Raw genomic sequence first — 19,587 nt, 5'->3', positions numbered from 1 at the left:
AATTGCGGCTTGACTTGTCTTTTTCGCCTTTTCAAGTTCCTTGAACTTTCTTCCTACTGTTGACATTTATTGGAAGTTGATTCTTCTGTTGTTGGTGCTTCATCTGTCCCCATATCCTTCCTATTGTCTTTCTATTCACAACGTACTTTTTCGCCATGTCATTGATGACCCCGTGTGTTGGCTTACCTTTACTGTTGACTGACAATAAAAGTTCATGCATTATTTGATTCCTAGTAAAATTATCTAGCGCTTTTGTTTTTACCATGGTTGTACTTCAATTATGGTTGATGTAAATTAATTAGTGGTGATGAATTCTTTATTTAATGTTATCATTGTATAGTTGCTGCCTCTGAATTTTGTTACTTGGTGCCTCTGAATTTTCTTACTTGGCACCAATTTGAAAATTTTGGGTTATTATCTTTCATGTTACTGACTTACTGTGTGGAATTGTTGTCTCTTTGTGTTTGATGTTACTGAGTTGTTGTCTTCCAGTTTATTTGATAGCTTCATTTTCAAATCAAAATGTTCATATTTTTCGTAGCTAATTAATCAATTTTGAACACTTAATACATATCGTGTTTGTTTTTCTTTAAAATTTAAAGTCAACGAAAGATTTAATATCCGCATGCGCATATGGCGAGAGGGTTGTTCATTTTCGGTTGCCGTTCAAAAAACGTTGATGAGATCAAGGAAGAATTGAAGACTTAGTTTATTTTTTCAATTTTGTAATGTGTAATTTAGTTTATGTAATTTTTTGTAATTTAAGTACTTTTATGGTTTGTTAATTTAAAAACCCCGAAAATTTATTATTGTCAGTTAATTTTATTGTAAATGTGAAACCCAATTTTTCCTCCAAAATTCAATTCTATCTACTTTATTTAACAAAAAAGAGAGAATCATTAACAATTAATCCAATCACTTAAAAAATCTCAACTACCAACTTTTTGGTGGACTCCATCCCACTCTTAATATCCATGCCCAACCAAATGGGATAATTACTCTGAATAGGAGGGAGTATTACTTTTGGTTGTGTTATTTTCAAATCATATTAATTTTAACAAAAATTCTTTTGAGATACAGTTTTTTTAGAAACTATATTTAATTGGTGGCCTATTATATATTTTTTAAAATATTATAAGTATGCATTAAGAATGATGTAAGTAGATATTGAAAGTAGGCATTAAGGGTACGGTAAGTAAGCATTAAGAATAATGTAAATAGACATTGAGAATACGGTAAGTAGGCATTAATCTTTAATGGGCTGGGCTTGAGATTCGTCTCTCAACGAGATGATCTCTCAAGAGACTAGCTGTAATTTTAAATGTGCTCAACTCATGCTTTGGGTTTATTGGGTCTAGGTCGGGTCGACTTAATGGGTCAAAAATTTCATAACAATTATTTTTTACCATTAAATTTTTTTAAAAAAACACTATACACTCTCCATTCTCTAATATTCTTTTTATTTAAAATATTCTACTCCAAGGAAAGAGAAGTTTGACTATGGTTTTTGAGAGATAAATTAAACATATAATATGAGATCTCGTTAAAAATCATCGTAATGTATACTTATCATATACTCCCTCCTATTCACCTTAGGAGTCTCATTTGACTTTTCACGGATTTTAAGGAGAGTCAAAAGTGGGATCCTAGGGGTAGGAAAGAGAGTGGTTTTTTTAATGTAAGGGAGGAAAATTAGTATGGGTAATGGAGAGTATAATTGAAAATAGGATAAAGTTACTAAGGGCATAAAAGTCAAAAACTCATACCAAAAATAGAAATGGGACAATTAAGGTGACTTGACCATAAAAGGAAAAGGGACACATAAGCTGAATAGGAAGGAGTATTTTTTATAATTTTTTCTGATGCATATTAAAAGGTATTAAGGCTAAAAACTACTTTGAAATTTGTGTAAATAGCAAATAAGAAGAACAAAAAAAGAACGGAGGGAGTATACAGTTATTTTTTGTGTTCTTAAGAAAATATTTTCTTATGAAAAAATCAATACACCTATTTTAAGGCTACAATAAAGAACTTGCCTCAAAATATAAAAATAATGACGAGAAACTGAAATGACGTGTGAACAGAAAATTGGTGTAAATGATCAGGTTCGGAATTTGATCAGGTTTGACGCAATTTTTCAAGTATTTTTAAGACGAAACATTTTTGGGATACAAGTTAAAATTCCGAGTTATGACCAACAAATTTTCGGTTGGTTTCAAGTTAATTTCAGGCCAGATTAAATATTAATAGGTCTAGTCATAGTGGTTGAAGACTTCTCTAGGATTCATTTACACCCTTTTTAAAGTATTAAGTCCTCCTTCCCCTTTTTATACTACCTTCGTTCTGATATAGTTTTTTTTTTTGAGTTACTCTGATATAGTTTTTACACAACTATATATTTTTGGTATTGTTCTTTATCTAACCTTATTTTATAATATTGAAGCTAGTGTGTAAGAAAAATAGAATGAAGTAAGATCTTATTTGAATTGTTTAATTGAATATTTTTACATTATTAAATTTTAAAATTCTTATTATACGCAACTCAAGGTATAAATTTATCAAAATAAGACATTAAATTGTCCCATAAAGTAAAATATAACAAGTGTAATGTAACAGAGTAACTATATAGAATGTCAGGGATTCACAATACACAAATTCTTGTGAGAGACGGTCTCTTTGAGAGACCATCTCTTTAGGGTCGACCCATTATATATTTTTTCAAGTATTGTAAGTAGGCATTAAGAATGATGTATGTAGAGATTTAAGATATTGAAAGTAAGCATTAAGGATACGGTAAGTAGGCATTAAGGTTAATGTAAGTAGTTATTATGAATACGGTAAGTAAGCATTAATCTTTAAAGGATTGGGCTTGAGATATATCTCTCAAAAAAACGGTCTCTCAAGAGACTAGCTATTCACAATATCATAAAATAAAATAAAATAAAATAATTAAAAAAAAAACAAACAAATAAACAAAACTGTCCGTTTAGAACTCAATAAAATTGAAGTTGCCCTTGAATCTATCATAAATTTTTAGATCAATTGGTACCTCGGGGCCTTGTAAACTTCTATGCTTTTTCATAAACTTTGTAAATAGCCGAAATTATTATCTCATTCAACAAAAACTAAAATTTATAAATTTTTCCTTAAGAGTAAGAGCTATTCTTGTGAGAGACCATTTATCAATAAGACGATTTCAAACAGCAAACTTATATTCTCATAATATGTATAAGTGAACTAATTAACCTATATATGAGACACATCTTTAGTGTGACCGTACTATACAACAATTTGGAGCAATATTGTACAAGACCATTTCCGATGAATAAGATAAGTCAATACATGAAGTCTAAATTTCAAAAATTGACCCTTTTAACATTACAAGTATCAATTCTATTATAAAAAATGAGTATATTTAAGTACAAATGTAAATGTTTTTATTAATTAGATAAATTATGTAGCTGAAATTTAAAATGACAAACTAAAAATTATATGAAATGAGAATTAGCAAATCTTTATAGATTCCAAAAAAAGTGTAACAACTTGAGCGGAGGTTGTCACTTAAACTACTCATCTAGGCCAACCAGGCTATTTAGCTGGGCCAACGTCTCCTAATCACTGATATGGCAATTTAAATAAACTTGGACTGGAGGGAGTTTATTCTATTTGGCCTATGGTCCTTTCAAATACATTACAATACATTTCATTGTCTTAACTGTTAGTCTCTTGAGAGATTATCTCTTTGATAGACGTATTTTAAATTTAATCCATTAAAGATTAATGTCTACTTACAGTATTCTTAATGCCTACTTTTAATATCTTAAATGTTTACTTACATAATTTTTAATGCCTACTTACAACATTTTAAAAATATATAATAGGCCGACCCAATTAGAGATGGTCTTTTAAAAAGACCGTCTCTCACAAGAATTTGTGTTGTTGTAAAGAGAGTGATAATTATAATACAAACTCTCGTATGTAGGCGCCGCATCCTTTTGACTATATGAACAACCTAATTAATTTTTTCCAAATCCAACAACTCTAAGTTATAAAACAGTTAATCAAGATTTAAAATGTCAATTCTAACACTTAAAATAACAACTTTAAGTCTTAATCTTCCTTTTCTAATGGCTTAACTCTATTTTCAAACTTACAATTCTAAGCCTTAAAAGTTAAAACTACCATTTTAAGACTTAAAATGTCTTTTCCAACTCTTAAAACCTTTACTCCAAGTTTTAATTTTCGTTCTCCATAGACTTAACTATATTTTTTACATAACTACTCCAAATATTAGAATGTCTATTATAAGACTAAAAATATCTACTTTAAGGTTTAAAGTCCCTACTTCAAACCTTGTTTGCTTAAATAACTGCTACATGACTTAAAAGGTCTAAACCAAGGGTATAAAATTGTCAATATCAAGACTTTTTTTTTTTGAATCTTAATTTTAAGACTTAAAATGCCTATTTCAAGATCTAACATCTAGTTTCAGAATTCAAAATCGAACATCCAAAAAGATAATAAATAAAAAAACTAATTAATTTCAAAAAAAGTTTAAATGACTAGATTTACGAAATGGGCTAGGCCTATAAATGGTCCTATTTATGTGGCCCTCTCAAAGGAGATTCACTGTAATTATAATAGCAAATCTTATATAAAACCATGTCACGCTAAGATACGTTCATACAAAGAAATCCAAAATTTTAAATATTGAAAAACGGCAAAACGCGTATTTTCAGCAACACTAATATGATCTTTAATCTGGTTGTTAGATTCCTCACTTTAGGTTTTTAAATTTCACATTGTGAACATTTGTTGTTTAAGCACTTATTTTGTAGTTATCATTTTCATTTTCTCTTGTAAACTACCACAATTTTAAATTTGGCTGTTAAATTTTCACTTTTAAAATTAAAATAGTAGCTTGAGGTTTTAAAGTAGATTCCACACAACAAAGTTTTTTTAACAACCAAAGTTACTCTTTTGATCATTTAAAGTTAGACTTATTACAAACTAATAATGCCAAATTCAAATTACAATTTAGAAGAATTTGTATTTCCCCATTATTGATGGCTAAAATACATAAACTTACAAATTACACTAAATAACTTGGAGATGCTTTTGTAACAAATGTCGTTATCAGAAAACTTAATACTTCTTGTAGGCGTGTACTCACTTTCCTTTTGTGATATTTCCCCCACAAAGGTACTTGGGTTTGAACTTGAAAAATTCTCAACGAGATACAAACAACACAATACACCCTTAGTATTTAGGGTATATCACTTAATAACAAAGTGTTTGGATGAATTATAAACTTGCAAGTTTAACAAAAAGTGTAACACCCCGAGATTTTCTAACGTCATTAATTAATGTTTTAATAACTTTTGGGAATTTTATAATTATAATAAATTAGTTTGGAGGTAGTTTTAATAAATTCCTTTCATATGCAAATTTAAATATTAACATGTATTTATATTAAAAATACAATTACGATTTCTAAATAAAGAGGTTCAAATCAAATTATTATTTTATTAAAATGTGAGAGCACATGAAGGTGAGTCTCTTAATTGAGCCTCGCAAGAAGATGAATCTAAGTAAATAAATGAATAAATAAATAAGTAAATAAATAAAATTAAAAGGATGGATTAGGGTTTTAAGTGAGGTACCCCTTCCCTCACACTCAAAAACCCACGGTACCCCTTCTCTCTTCTCCCCTTTCCCTCTCTTCTCCCTCTCCCTTCGTGGGTGTGCCGCCAGTGCCTGCTGCCCCAGACGGCTGCCATGGAGCCCCAGCAGCACCACAACTTCATTCCCCTTCTCCCACACCAACCACCAGTGGCCCAACCCACCTGCTAGCCATGAGTCACCCACAGTCACGCAGCAGCAATGTGCAACCAGCAACTGGCTGCTGGGCAACCGTGTCTCCCCTCCACCACTACACTTACCACTCCTCTCTTCACCCCTTTTCTCTTGTTCACCTAAGTAAGCCATGTCCTTTTCCCTAATTGATTTTCTCTTGTCTTTAATTGAAATTGTTATTAAGTTTATGAGTTTAGTATTGATTTTTGTATTATTTTCGTTGAATCTTTTTGTGGGTAAGAGTTTAATGGATGAATTGAACATATTTATGACTTAGGGTTTGAAGTGTGATTAGAAATTATGGGTTGTGTTGAATTATGTGTTAGTTTCTTTGAATTTTACTATGAGTAACAATTAAAAGTGTTATCTTTGAAATTAGTAATAGTGTGGGCTTTCATGTACATTATGGTGGTGTATTAGTTTATTGATTCTTGCTATGGATAATGGTTAAAAGTATTATCTTTGAACATGAAATGACTAGGGTTTGGATTTAGAAAAGAAATACTAATGATGTGTGTTTTATGCTATATTTTGGTGATAATTAATTAAATAACCTTAAAAGTTGTTTTAAGTCTTAGTCGATTGGTTATTGTTGAGATAATTAGTGATGGTGATGATTTTAGTTGACTATGAAAGTGATTTTTGGTTGTTAAGTTGGAAATAATAGTTACTAATTACTGTGGTTTGATCGTTGCGAATTACAAGTACTCTTATTAGGTTGTTATTGAAGTCATAATGCATAATGTTAGTAAGCCAAGAGCATAATGTCAACTTATCGTCGATGGTTGCTAAACTTACTTGTCATGTTTTGATTATAATTCTTTCTAACTTTGAAGAATGTAACAAATGATATCGCGATTCGATAACTCAAAAATTTGCCTTGTTGTTGTATAAGTGTTATATTAAAATTGTAAGGCTTAGTTGTGATTAGTTATTTTTGGGTAACGTGAATCGATATACTCAAAATTAGTTGACGAAAAGGAACGATTCACATATGCTTTTACTTTTAAATTGGTGAAAAGACTTATGTTGTGTTGAGTTAATGATTTTGACTTGTATTGAATGAGTTGTGTACGTGCTAGAGTAATCGAAAAACTCATGTTGAATAGGTGATAGTGGTTACTTTGGTATTTAGTTGGTATGACAAAGTAGTTAAGGGGATTTATTAGTTTTATTCCTAACTTGTATAGGTTTCCAGTTCATAAGAGGAAAATAGAACCATAGTTGGGTAAATTTTGTAACTTTTGGTCGTGCAGTGATGCTTACAGGTACAGGTACGTGTACGCAGTAACTAACCCTTATATGCAATTTGCTTTAAGACATTATTGTTTATTGTGATAATATACATTGCATCGAAACTATGAGATACTATTGAGTACACTTTATATGAAGAACTATCGATTATGAAATCCTTGCGCCTAGACTAGCTTAGAGAATGAGAGTGTTAGTAAAAGGTGGGGACCACCCCCTTATTTATTTAAGAATCGGATTATGCCTTACTTGAAGTTAGAATGATTCCTTTATAGGTGAATTTCATATTTTGTTGAGTGGCTCAGTGTGTTTTGGCGTGCTGCTATCCCAAGGCGCTCATTAATAGTCTAAAGCGGGAGTTATTTCCATTTGATAAAGTATTAGATTATGATTAACTGGCGTGACTCAACTAGATTATGTCCGGTTGATTTAATAGTCCCCTAGGTGAGATCCGACGGGATCACCGTATGGGGGGTATGAGCATACTTTTGTCATTAGGCGCCAGATGGCCGATACCGCCCCTTGACCGAGGTGTTACCATTCGGGCCTTACAAACCCCAATATGGTGGCTCTTCACTAGATGAGTACCCCAGTGTGTTAGTTTTTCCCAAAGGTAAGACCCGAGGGTGTTAGCTGGAGGGGGTATGAGCTCATACTTTGCCAGGGGCGCCGGATGGCCGATAACGCCCTTGGCCGTGTCACTATGCCAGGAAGTAGTGAAAAGATCCACTAATAGAAAGCTATTCAATGATAGAAAGTTTATTCATTGATCGAAAGTTATTTAATGATAGAAGGGTCATTCTATGATAAAAAGCTTACACATTGATAGAACGTTTACTCATTGATAGAAAATTATTGATAGAATAGTTTATGCTAGTGAGAAGTGTGCCTAAGTTAAGTTACCTTAAGGGTATTATAGACTATGATCACACTTACCTTAAGATAGACAAGCTCTATAAGGTCATGTGTTAGGTATTCTGTTAATGCCTTGGTTGAGTTGATACTATGCGTGTTTTGCAAGAGTTTATGTTTTGACAAGAGGAGTGGGAAGATCTACATTCTACCCAAGAACACATGATTCGGGTTGGAAAGAACGAAATGAGATTAAGAAGTATAAGTGGCCGATAAACGGTTACTATCTGTGCTTGTGTCTTATGAAATCATCTTATGTTGTTGTATAATATAATGTTATCTAGTAGTTGGCCTTATTATATTTGATGCTAGTTACTGACGATCTGTGCTTATGTCTTATGAAATCATCTTATGTTGTTGTATAATATAATGTTATCTAGTAGTTGTCCTTATTATATTTGATGCTAGTTACTGACGTGTACGTGTTTGTGTTTATGTTTGATTTTTGATGACTTCGTATGATTGTCCTGCTATGACACATTGGCCTTTGGTCTAATGTCGAGTAGCAGAGGATCATAGACAGGTAGTGATGGCCACGTTCTGGGTTGGGTCGGTTCCGTTCCGGTTCTGGGCGGTTCCAAACGGTTCCTTGGCAGTTCATGAGGCGGTTTTGGCGGTTCCAACTCCCCAGTCGGGCGGGTCGGACCATCAGTTCCATTCTTATTTTTCCTTTAAATATAATATAAAAATACTATAATAATGCGGACGTACCTTTGATGATTACTTCATTATTAGCAAAATTCATTTCTTGTCATCGTTATTAAAATATTTACTAAAAAGAAGGAAAAAAAATAAATCAATAAGAAACAATAAAGATGATTAATAAAAAAAGAGGGAGAAAATGGACTTGATCCTAGTACTCGAAGGAATACTAAGCTGCCTATGTATCCCGAAGGAATCAAAGCCCACGTAGTTCTTTGTCATACCTTTTATCTGTAGTTGTTGAATGTTGATTGATCGTTGTCCGATATTCATGATCCTATTCGTCTTCGTCATCATTATCTTGTTGGTTAGATGCTTCTACTGACTATCCTTCTGACGATGATGCTGATGTATCCATTATCATCGTCTTGATCATTATCGTTCTTGAGTTCTTGTGTTCGGAGCTCCGCTTGATCCAAATCTTTCTTGCAAACACATATTTGAATAGTATGTGGAGCAAGACAAGATCTCTTTTTGTCTAGAACTCTTCTACCTGCACTAAAAGCAAACTCCAACGCAATCGTAGAAGCAGGAATTGCAAGGATATCCTTTGCAATTCTCGACAATATGGAAAATTTTATGGATTTTTCTTTCCACCATTCTAAAATATTATAGCTATGTTGGTCAATTTCAAAGTGATGTTTAAGATAATTATCTAGTTCTAAATATGAAGCGGAGGGTGAGGAAGAAGATGGTCCTACAAAACTATCATCTTGGCTTATTATATTAGCTATTACGGGATTATAATAAGTGGGACGTGCCAAGACGCTAGCACGCCTAGACGTATCACGACTTGGGTTATATACACTAGAATAGTAATCATAAAGTTCTGCTAAAAGTTTTTTATAATTTCCAACATGATTATGTACATCACTAGGCGGGCGATCTAATGATTAGTAGTAAAATCCAATTACTTTAGTAAGGATTTCCGTCTTAAAACATGGGTCTAAAATTATCGCAATTCCATAAATAAAAGGAAAATCAGTAAAATACGTCTTCTACTTGTCCATCATATCTGCAAGAATCAGCTTTAAAAATATATTAGTATCATCATGCGAATGTTTAAGAAGATGATAAAAAATAGTAATACATTCACTTATTACTAAGTGGATTTGGTTCGTAAACATATGAAAAAATCTTAGTTTCGTGGACATACACTTCTAATATTGTATGTACACCTATAGCTAGTTCCCATGTTTTATCACTTATACAGCTATCTGTACACTTACTATACAATTGTGTTATAACCGGACGATAAGCAATACCTTTTATAATAAATCATGGGTTGAGCCCCAACGTGTAGGAGTATCTAATGACCAATACACTTTTTTTAGTTGATAATAGTCACATAATTGCTTATGTCTTCTCTTTACCTGTCCAACTCTAAGCCACTTTACTATGTCTCTAATGGGATCTAATAAATCACTTATTTGTCTAATAATTTCTTGGCAAGATAAGTTAACTATATGAGCACAACAACGTACGTGTAATAATCTACCACCAAGGATAAAACTAAAAGCAGGATCGTTATACAAAAGTTCGATGCATTTAATGTTGGCGGTTGCATTATCGGTAGAACAACAAATATCTTATCTAACAAGTTTCATTCTTAACATGTCTCTATTAATCTGTATTTTATGTTTTCACCCGTATGTCTTTTGAGCATTACCTCAAAAGCAATTATTCTTTTTTGAATAATCCAATTTTGATTTATCCAATGTGCTGTTACACACATATAAGGTTCTAAATGTGGGGGAGCAAACCAAATATCAGTTGTTATGCTAACCCTACCATTAAAAGATTTAAACATTTCTACTAATTCATAGCGCTTTGATTCATATAATTTTATTGTGCGTCGTTTAAGAGTGTTCCTAGGGATTACTTTATATTCTGGTTGGAAAGTTTTTCTAGTGTAATACTCGCATGCCTTACTTTCACCATGGTTAAATGGCAATTCATCACAAATTACATATTTAGAAAATTCATCAATCATATCATTACGATTATATTTAAAAGGCATACCTCCGTCGGGAATGTCCCACTGTCGGCTTCCACTTGTGGTCCTACTGCCGCTTGCTGCATGAGTTTCTTTTGTGATTCCATGCTTCTTTGCCAAATGTTTGTTAAAAGATCCCGTACCACCACCTACCACGTATTCACAAAACACAATAAATGAATTTTTAATACATTCTTGATTTACAAAATATAAATATCATGTATGTATAAAAACTTGAAAAGTATTTACCTCTGCTGAAATTGTATGAAACTAAGGGCTTTACCCCTTGACTTTCACAAATTTGAAAAGTGCATAAGAAAACATCCAGATTGTCAGTTTGTTCTTTTGTAAAATATGACCACACATGTAAAACAGCTCTACCACTATGAGGTGGCATTGCTGGAAAAGGTTGTCTTACTAGTTTATCTTTATCTAAATTTAAATATAAAGACATACTAAAATACCACAATATATAAATAAATGATAATTTAAAATTTAATCAATTTGAAGAATAAAATTATAAAACTAACCGATACTTGGGAAATTAACCCGTTTACCACGAGCTTGTTTTTGTTGTTGTTGTTGTTGTTCACTAGTGGAAAAAAATGTATTTGCTGCTCATTATTTGCTGCGGTTTTTGTGTATTAGCAGCAAAAAATAGGAAAACGTATTAAAAAAAAATACTCTAATTGCTGCGGTTAACCCTATGACCGCAGCAAATACCCTAGCATCATGCATTAATTGCTGCGGTTTTGCCACAACCGCAGCAAATAACCCTTCAAAATTAGCTTAATTGCTTCGGTTCTTCCACAACCGCAGCAAATAACCCTTCAAAATTAGATTATTTGCTCCGGTTTTGTTGTGAACCGCTGCAAATGACCGTTGGACAAAAACCCGCCAGTTTCTTTTTATTTCGCATATCTTCTCAAATACGTTATACAATACAGTTGTTCATTGAAAAAACGCTTCATCTTCATTTGCTTTTCGTTCCTCTTCTACATCTTCACAAACGTATAAGATTAATTTGCTTCATCTTGTGTTCATCTTCATTTTCACAAACGCTGTTTTATTCATTTGCTGTTATTCATCTTCATTTGTGTTCGTTGCTGTTCATCTTCACAAACTTGTCGCTGTTCATCTTCACAAACTTGTTGCTATTCATCTTCACAAACTTGTTGCTGTTCGTGTTGCTTCTGTTCATCTACTGTACATCATCATACTTGTGTTTTGAAGGTAAATCCTTGCTTCTGTTCTTGTTCATCATCAAACTTTGAATTTTCATAAACCTACTTGTTGCTTCTGTTTTTTTGCTGTTCTTGTTGCTTCTGTTCATCTACTGTACGTGTGATAAATATCTAAAAAAAACCTAAATTAATTACCTTATTTTTATTTTGAACCAACTTCGAATTTTGTTGCTGTTCTTGTTGCTGTTCATCGAATATAATTATGTTTCTGCTCATCTTCTTGTTGTCGTTGTTCTTGTAAAAAATCTTGTTACGTTGTTGTTCTTGTTGCTTATTCTTGTTGTAAAAATTCGAATATAATCTTGTTGTTCTTGTTGTTGTAAATCCTTGCTTCTGTTCTTGTTCTTGTTGTTGTCTAAATGCTTAAATTTGCTTCTGTTCTTGTTGTTGTCATATTTGTTTTTCACAATTTATCTGATTTAATTATTTCGATTTTAAATATTTTTAGTTGTGTATGTTTTAAAAATTCCGTGAAGTTTATGGACGATATTATAAATTCCGTGAAGGACTTTGGAGTCGAAAATATAGATACCGTAAGTATTTGTTACGTTCTTAATTAAATATATTATTGGTATAATCTAATGTTAATATTAATCTTTTATTTTAATATTATATATAGGTTTTAAACGACATTCCGAGGGAAACACGCCATTTGAGAAGTGAAGAGATGCGCGAATTAAAAGATAAGATTGTCGTGCATCTTGTTAATATTTGTCCTTGATAAATTGTAATTATAGTAGATTATTTTTTATACTTTAATGTATATATATATATATATATATATATATATATATATATATATATATATATATATATATATATATATATATATATATATATATATATATATATATATATATATATATATATATATATATATATATATATATATATATATATATATATATATATATATATATATATATATATATATATATATATATATATATATATATATATATACATGTACGTAATATTATATTATATATACGAGCGAGAGTTTATTATTACTATTGCATTATTATAATGTTGATTAATGTGATTATCATTGGATTAATCACTGTTATTACATTGTATTATTATTGCATTATTATAAAGATAAAATAGAAAAAGAAAAAAAAAAAAAAGAGGTAGTTGCTGCGGTTTTTGCCCATGACCGCAGCAAATAAAGAGTGTTATTTGCTGCGGTTTTGGCCCTTGACCGCAGCATATAACACTCTTTATTTGATGCGGTTTTTGCCCATGGCCGTAGCAAATAAGTCCCATATTTGCTGCGGTTTTGAACTGCAGCAATTAAAGTACGACATTTGCTGCTATCACAATTGCTGGGGGCCAAAACCGCAGCAAATAATGGCAAAAAAACCGCAGCAAATGATGTTTTTTCCACTAATGGTTGTTGTTTTTGTTCTTCATGTGATCTCGTTGATGACTGTCAAGATCTATGTATCCCAATAGGGTCATTGGTTTCTCTTCTTGTTCTTCGTCTTCTTCAATTTGTCATTCTCTTTCCACTTCTTCTGCATAATCGTGTAATTCTTGGTCGTACCCTTTTGGATAATTTGGTTCAAAATTATAATTACTAACCGAAGGTGTTGTTGATACCGACGGAGTTGAAGTGGCCTTTCTTTTGGAGCTAGAACCTCCCAATGATTTTGCCACTTTATTAACTTTTTTAAAGGCTTTTTCAAAAAAGAAGACATAATAATATTGAAATAATAATGGAATTAAGAAATAAATAAATAATTAAAAGACTAATTATGTAATTAAGAGAATAATTGTGTAATTAAGTACTTAAGTAGAGAGAATAGGAGAAGAGATGAATTGTGAATGAAAATGATTGAAAGTGTGGTGTATTTATACAAAAAATCCCCCAACGGCTAGTTTTTGACCTGTTCCAAAGAACCGCTGGGCCGGGTAAACCGCCCGATTATGGGTCCGGTTCCAAGAAACCGTTGGGCCAGGTGAACCGGTCCGGTTCGGTTCGGTTCCCGGTTTTGAGGCGTTTCCTTGGAACCGATGGTCAGGGTGAACCGGCCCGCGGTTCTTTGGTCCGGTTAAGGCGGTTTCACGGTTTCGGCAACTTTTTTTTTCGGCGGTTTCATGGTTCCACGATTCGGGCCGGTTCGAAACATGTCGCGAACGGTTCCGGTTCCGGGACGGTTTCAGGTGATTTGGGACCGGTTCGGTTCCAAGTAACCCGCTCCGTGGCCATCACTATAGATAGGCGTAGCAGGTATTGGAGCTTCTTTTGCATTGCATTGGGGGAGAGTGATGAGGGCGAAACCTTTGTCATATCGTTATCTTTCGATGTTGTAGCTCTTGTTATCTTTTGTAAACTTTGGTTGTATATGTTTTGTTATGAGGCCTTGTGTCCTACCTTGTATATTTGTATTTTCGCCGCGTAGTTTATAACTTCGTATGATTTTAAAGAGTTAAGTCATCGTAAAACACAAGCGTCGACATTGAAACCACGATCTATGCTTGGCATGTTGATTTGAGAAACCGACAATGAATCATCCCGCCGTGGTGTGAGATTTTAAAGGCAATGATCCCTTAGATTAGTTTAATATTTTTATTGTGTTAATTGCTCTACCACATGTTCAAGTTTTAGTAGAGATGCTGCCAAAATTTTCTCTCACCTTTTTAAAGTTAATATTTAACATTTATCTAAATTCTTTTCCTTTTCTTTTATGTAATACCCGAATTTCCTCCCGTTCTTTACGGTTTTGATTTCGTACAAGGTGTCGGAATTCAGGGGTGTTACAAAAAGTTTATAACTCTTTTTGAAATAACACAAGTAAAAGAGAAAGCAAGGTTAAGAGTGAATTCAGAAAAGTGTGTGTTCATCCTCCACCCAAGACCCTTTATTTATACTACTTCAAAGCATACAAAAGAGTCAAGGGACGCTAATTACCATTGATGATCAAGCATTATGACAATTCATCAATACCTTGTTTATTATTGTATTCATAAGCATTATTCCAACATATTAACAAACTTGTAACTTAAAAATCAAAGTTGAACAAGTATAGAATCCAATGTCCATTTATCAAAGAAGAAGAAAAGGCAAAATAGAATATGGTCAGCACTAAAGCCGAGTCGGCTTTTCCTGCTGACTCGGTTTCCTGTTTTTGCCTTTTGTCCTTTCCTTTTGACCCCTTTGGACCTTGCATTTTTAATACACTTTGTCCCACTACTATTCGTAGTACTTGGTAATATATCTTAGGATTTAATATACACTAAATGTCCAACAAGACTTTTAATATTAAAGAAGCAATAATTCTTAATCAATAACCGTTATTTGTTAATCACTACAAAAAGATAAAAAAAATAATAATAAACTAAACAAAATAAAAAAAAAGTAAATTAAAATCATAAAAGTCTCATCCTATCAAAATCTACCACATAAGGGTGATTTGTTAACTTCACAAATCACCATTAGTTTAATTTAAGAAGTGTAAATTTTAATGTCTTAAATGATATGTACATCAAACAATCAATATTAAATATAGTATGTAAAAGAAATAATGTTTTAATTGATTTAGTTAGCCTATTTAACTCAATTTAAAATTATCTTATTATAAGATCGTCCTAAATGAGAATTCGTGAATCGAACGTAAAAATGTTGTAGAGCTATTTTGATTGCAAATCATAATGCCTGCCCACACGGTTTTATTAATTGCATAACTGACATTCATAATTAATTACTCACTAGTATAGAATTCGTGTAATACACAAAGCTATTTGTATGAAAAAATATATAAAAAATATAATTATCAAAGAATGAAGCAAATATATATTATTGTTATCAAATATAAATAATTTTGACAAAATGTAATACTCGATATATAAAATTGTAGAAATTAATTGTTATTTGATTATATGAATAGTTATTGAATGTGTATATTTTTTATATATGTAATAATAATTTAAATTATATAACTACTAAAGATGTTTGAATTAATAATAGGAAAAATTATAAGAAATTACCTAATGTATAAGTCTATTTGCAAAAAACTATCTTGCGTATTTCTTTTTTTTGCAAATAACTACCTAATGTGATATATTACTTAGCAAATGACTACCACTTAATGGAAAAAGATCAGTTGACCGCTAAATTTCAAAGTTTGACCAAAATAAAAAGATAAATTAAAAAGAAATAACACATGTCAATTTTTGACTCGTTAAATCAATTTTTAGTTATGAAAAAAAAGATAAACAAAAAAACTCATCTACTCATTTTTCATTTTTTTTATTTTTTTCTATATTTTTTACATATCATAACAATATATTTTAAAAAAAAAACGGACGTCACGATTACTCTTATAGGGTAACTCTTTCAGAAATTCGGTCGAAACAAGTACTTATTCGCCTATTTCCCAACACATAATACGAAAAAGATATTTAACGTCATTTTTACCCATCATAACGATGGTTATTCAAAAACCGGACGTCGCAATTATTCTTATGGAATAACTCTTTCAAAAATCCGATCGAAATAAGTACTTATTCACCTATTTACCGACACGTAAGCCGAAAAAGATATTTAACGTCATTTTTACCCTTCATAACGATGATTTTTCAAGAATCGAAACAAGTACTTATTTTCGAAACTATTACACCATAAGGATAATCGCAACGTCTTTTTTTTCGAAAAATATATCATTATGATGGGCAAAAATGACGTTAAATATCTTTTTCGGCTTATGTCTCGAAAAATAGGCGAATAAGTATTTTTTTTTCAACCGGATTTTTAATAGAGTTACTCTATAAAGGTAATTGCGACATTCGATTTTTGAAAAATATTTGTTATGATGGGTAAAATTGAAGTTAAATATTTTTTTCGGTTTATATGTCGGGAAATACGCGAATAGGTACTTTTTTCGACCCAATTTTCAAAAAAGTTACCCTATAAGAATAATCGCGACGTCCGCTTTTTAAAAAAATATCGTTATGATTGGTAAAAATGACGTCAAATATCTTTAATTTTTTTTGATAATTTATGCTTTTTAATTTTTAATTATTTAAGAATACGGAAATCAATGAGATACTACGACATAGACAATTAAACCTCTGAAATCGGTCAAACCCTCAAACTTTATTGTCAATTAACGTTTTCCGTTAAGTGGTAGTCATTTGCAGAGAAATATATCACATTAGGTAAATTTTTTGCAAAAAGAAATACATAATATAATTTTTTGCAAATAGACCTATATATTATGTAATTTCTTATAATTTTTCCTTCATAAAATAATGTTTACACCCATAGTTATATAATAGTAATTTTTAATTAAAAAAATGACATGTATTAGAGAATTGAATGGAAAATCAAAACATTAACGATGGTTATGTACAGGGAGAAATCTACCTTGGGACACCCCCTTGCACGTGCCCCAGGGTCAAATTTAGAACAAATAAAATTTCCTGAAATTTGCCAGGAAAGAGTGACAAAGGCACGGGTGCTCTCGACCCCAACCACCTCTACTGCCTGCCTCCAACCCCTCTTGTCGCCTGTCGCTAACAGCCCCATGTCATCCCTATCCGGCTGTTTTCATATAAAAGTCCTTTTTTAAAGAATTAGTGCAAGGTAAGGTACATATATGAGTTTTTTAGTCCAAATCGTCTATGGTCAAAATTAGAACTTTATGCTAAAATATATTAATTTTTAGTACGTGTTCATGTTTGACCAAAGTTCAACGTTGGGCTTATATATAAATATTTATATGTCATTATAATTAATTAAAATTGTCTTTATGTTCTAATTAAAGTGATCTAATTAAAGTTAAAAGATTTGGGCTTAAATATATCAATAGGTTGTGGCCCTTAAATGTGTAGAAACTTGTTTTATGACTGGGTTTTATGATGGGCAGAATACTAGTCATAGGTCATTATATATATAAAGCAGTTATGGTTCCTAGGTTATAAATATTTCTTTTTCTCCTGTCATCTCATTATTAAAGAGAATTAAGAGTGATAACATTAAGGATCGTCATTCTAGGGAATACGTGTTAATCAAGAAGATATAATAGCTTTTGTTTCCAAGATTATCTCTTGCGACATGGGATCAGGTATTCTTCAATTTTGTCCTTTTATTTGTTCTTCCAATTCAACATAAACGATCATACGTGTCAGCAATGGTTTTCACCATATTTTGTCCCTACAAGTGGTATCAGTCGCCTTTTTATGTTGGATTTTTAGGAATTTTTTTATCCTTTTGTGTATAACCTTTAATTCGGTTGATTATTGCATCTTGATTTCTTGATCTTAAGTTTCAATCGCAGTTATATGGTATCTGGTTTTAAAATTAAGATTTTCTCAAGATCTTGGGTACGTATTTGGGTTTTGGAATTTTTATCCTATTCTGCATTGGTTTTGCAACCATAAGTTAGTTTATTTTATTATTTATTTTTTTTCATAAAAAAATTAAAATAAGAGAAAAGTTACAGAAAATCAAGTGCTTCCGCCGCATACATTCCAACATTCAATTTTTCTTTTTCTACGGTTTTTTGAAGGAATTTAACTATTTTTTTAAGTCGCCACGTTAAGTGGGAGTATTGATTTTAATTAGTTTCCAATTTTTAGGGAAATCGGTTTTTATTTAAGTTTAAGATTAAGAATTCAGTTTTTTTAAGGTCTTAGAATCAGTTATTAGAAGTTTTGAGAAACACGTTTTTTTTCTTGAAATTATGAATTATTAATTGCTCTCGTTATTACAATAATTTTAATGATATTGTAAAATGGGATATTCGGAATAATTTAAGTTTAATTACTGTATGGTTTTATATATACCGGAGGTAATTTCATTGACACAATAAGTCGCCAAAGTGACATGTTTTCTTAAAATTAAATTATTAACAGTATAAAAGGATGATTCATATAAATTATATTATTATCGATCGGCTCAAAAGAAGGTCCCTAACATTATACTTGTGTGAATTTTTTCGGGTTATGATAATTATAAGACATATGATTATTTAATTGTCCCAAAGGAAGATTTTATAGGCGACGTGTTATTTATTATCAGTGTTTAATTACTGAAATATGATGTCACTAAGAAGTTAGAATTTTCATCCAAAGATGAAATATTAATGGAAAATTGACATCTTGTTATGGGATTTTACTAAATTAAACTTATTATTATTGATTTAAGAATTAAAGTATGTGAGCTTATTGGATCTGTACCTAGACACACATGGTGGATAGATTTTGGTGCAACCACTCACATCAGTGTGTCTTTGCAGGGTTGCCTGAGTTGCCGAAAACCAACTGATGGTAAAAGATACATCTATGTGGGAGATGGCAAAACGGTTGAAGTGCAAGCAATTGAAAAGTTTAGATTGTTGTTAAAGACTGGATTTTATTTGGATCTTAATGAAACTTTTGTTCTATCGTCTTTTCGAAGGAATTTGATTTCAGTTTCTGCTTTGGACAAATTTGGTTTTTCTTGTTCGTTTGGAAATGAAATTTTTAGTTTGTTTCATGATTCAAAGTTGGTTGGTTCTGGTTCTTTATTATTAAATGATAATCTGTATACAATTGACTCTATTACTTCATATAGTAAATCCTTACAATTATCTTCGCAAGGGATAAAAAGAAAGGCAACTAATGAAAATTCAGCGTCATTGT

This window comes from Amaranthus tricolor, chromosome 11 (genome assembly GCF_026212465.1).
Source record: "Amaranthus tricolor cultivar Red isolate AtriRed21 chromosome 11, ASM2621246v1, whole genome shotgun sequence".
In the NCBI taxonomy this organism is placed as follows: Eukaryota; Viridiplantae; Streptophyta; class Magnoliopsida; order Caryophyllales; family Amaranthaceae; genus Amaranthus; species Amaranthus tricolor.
The sequence above is the reverse complement of the archived record's forward strand: the minus strand, read 5'-3'. Positions refer to the sequence as shown.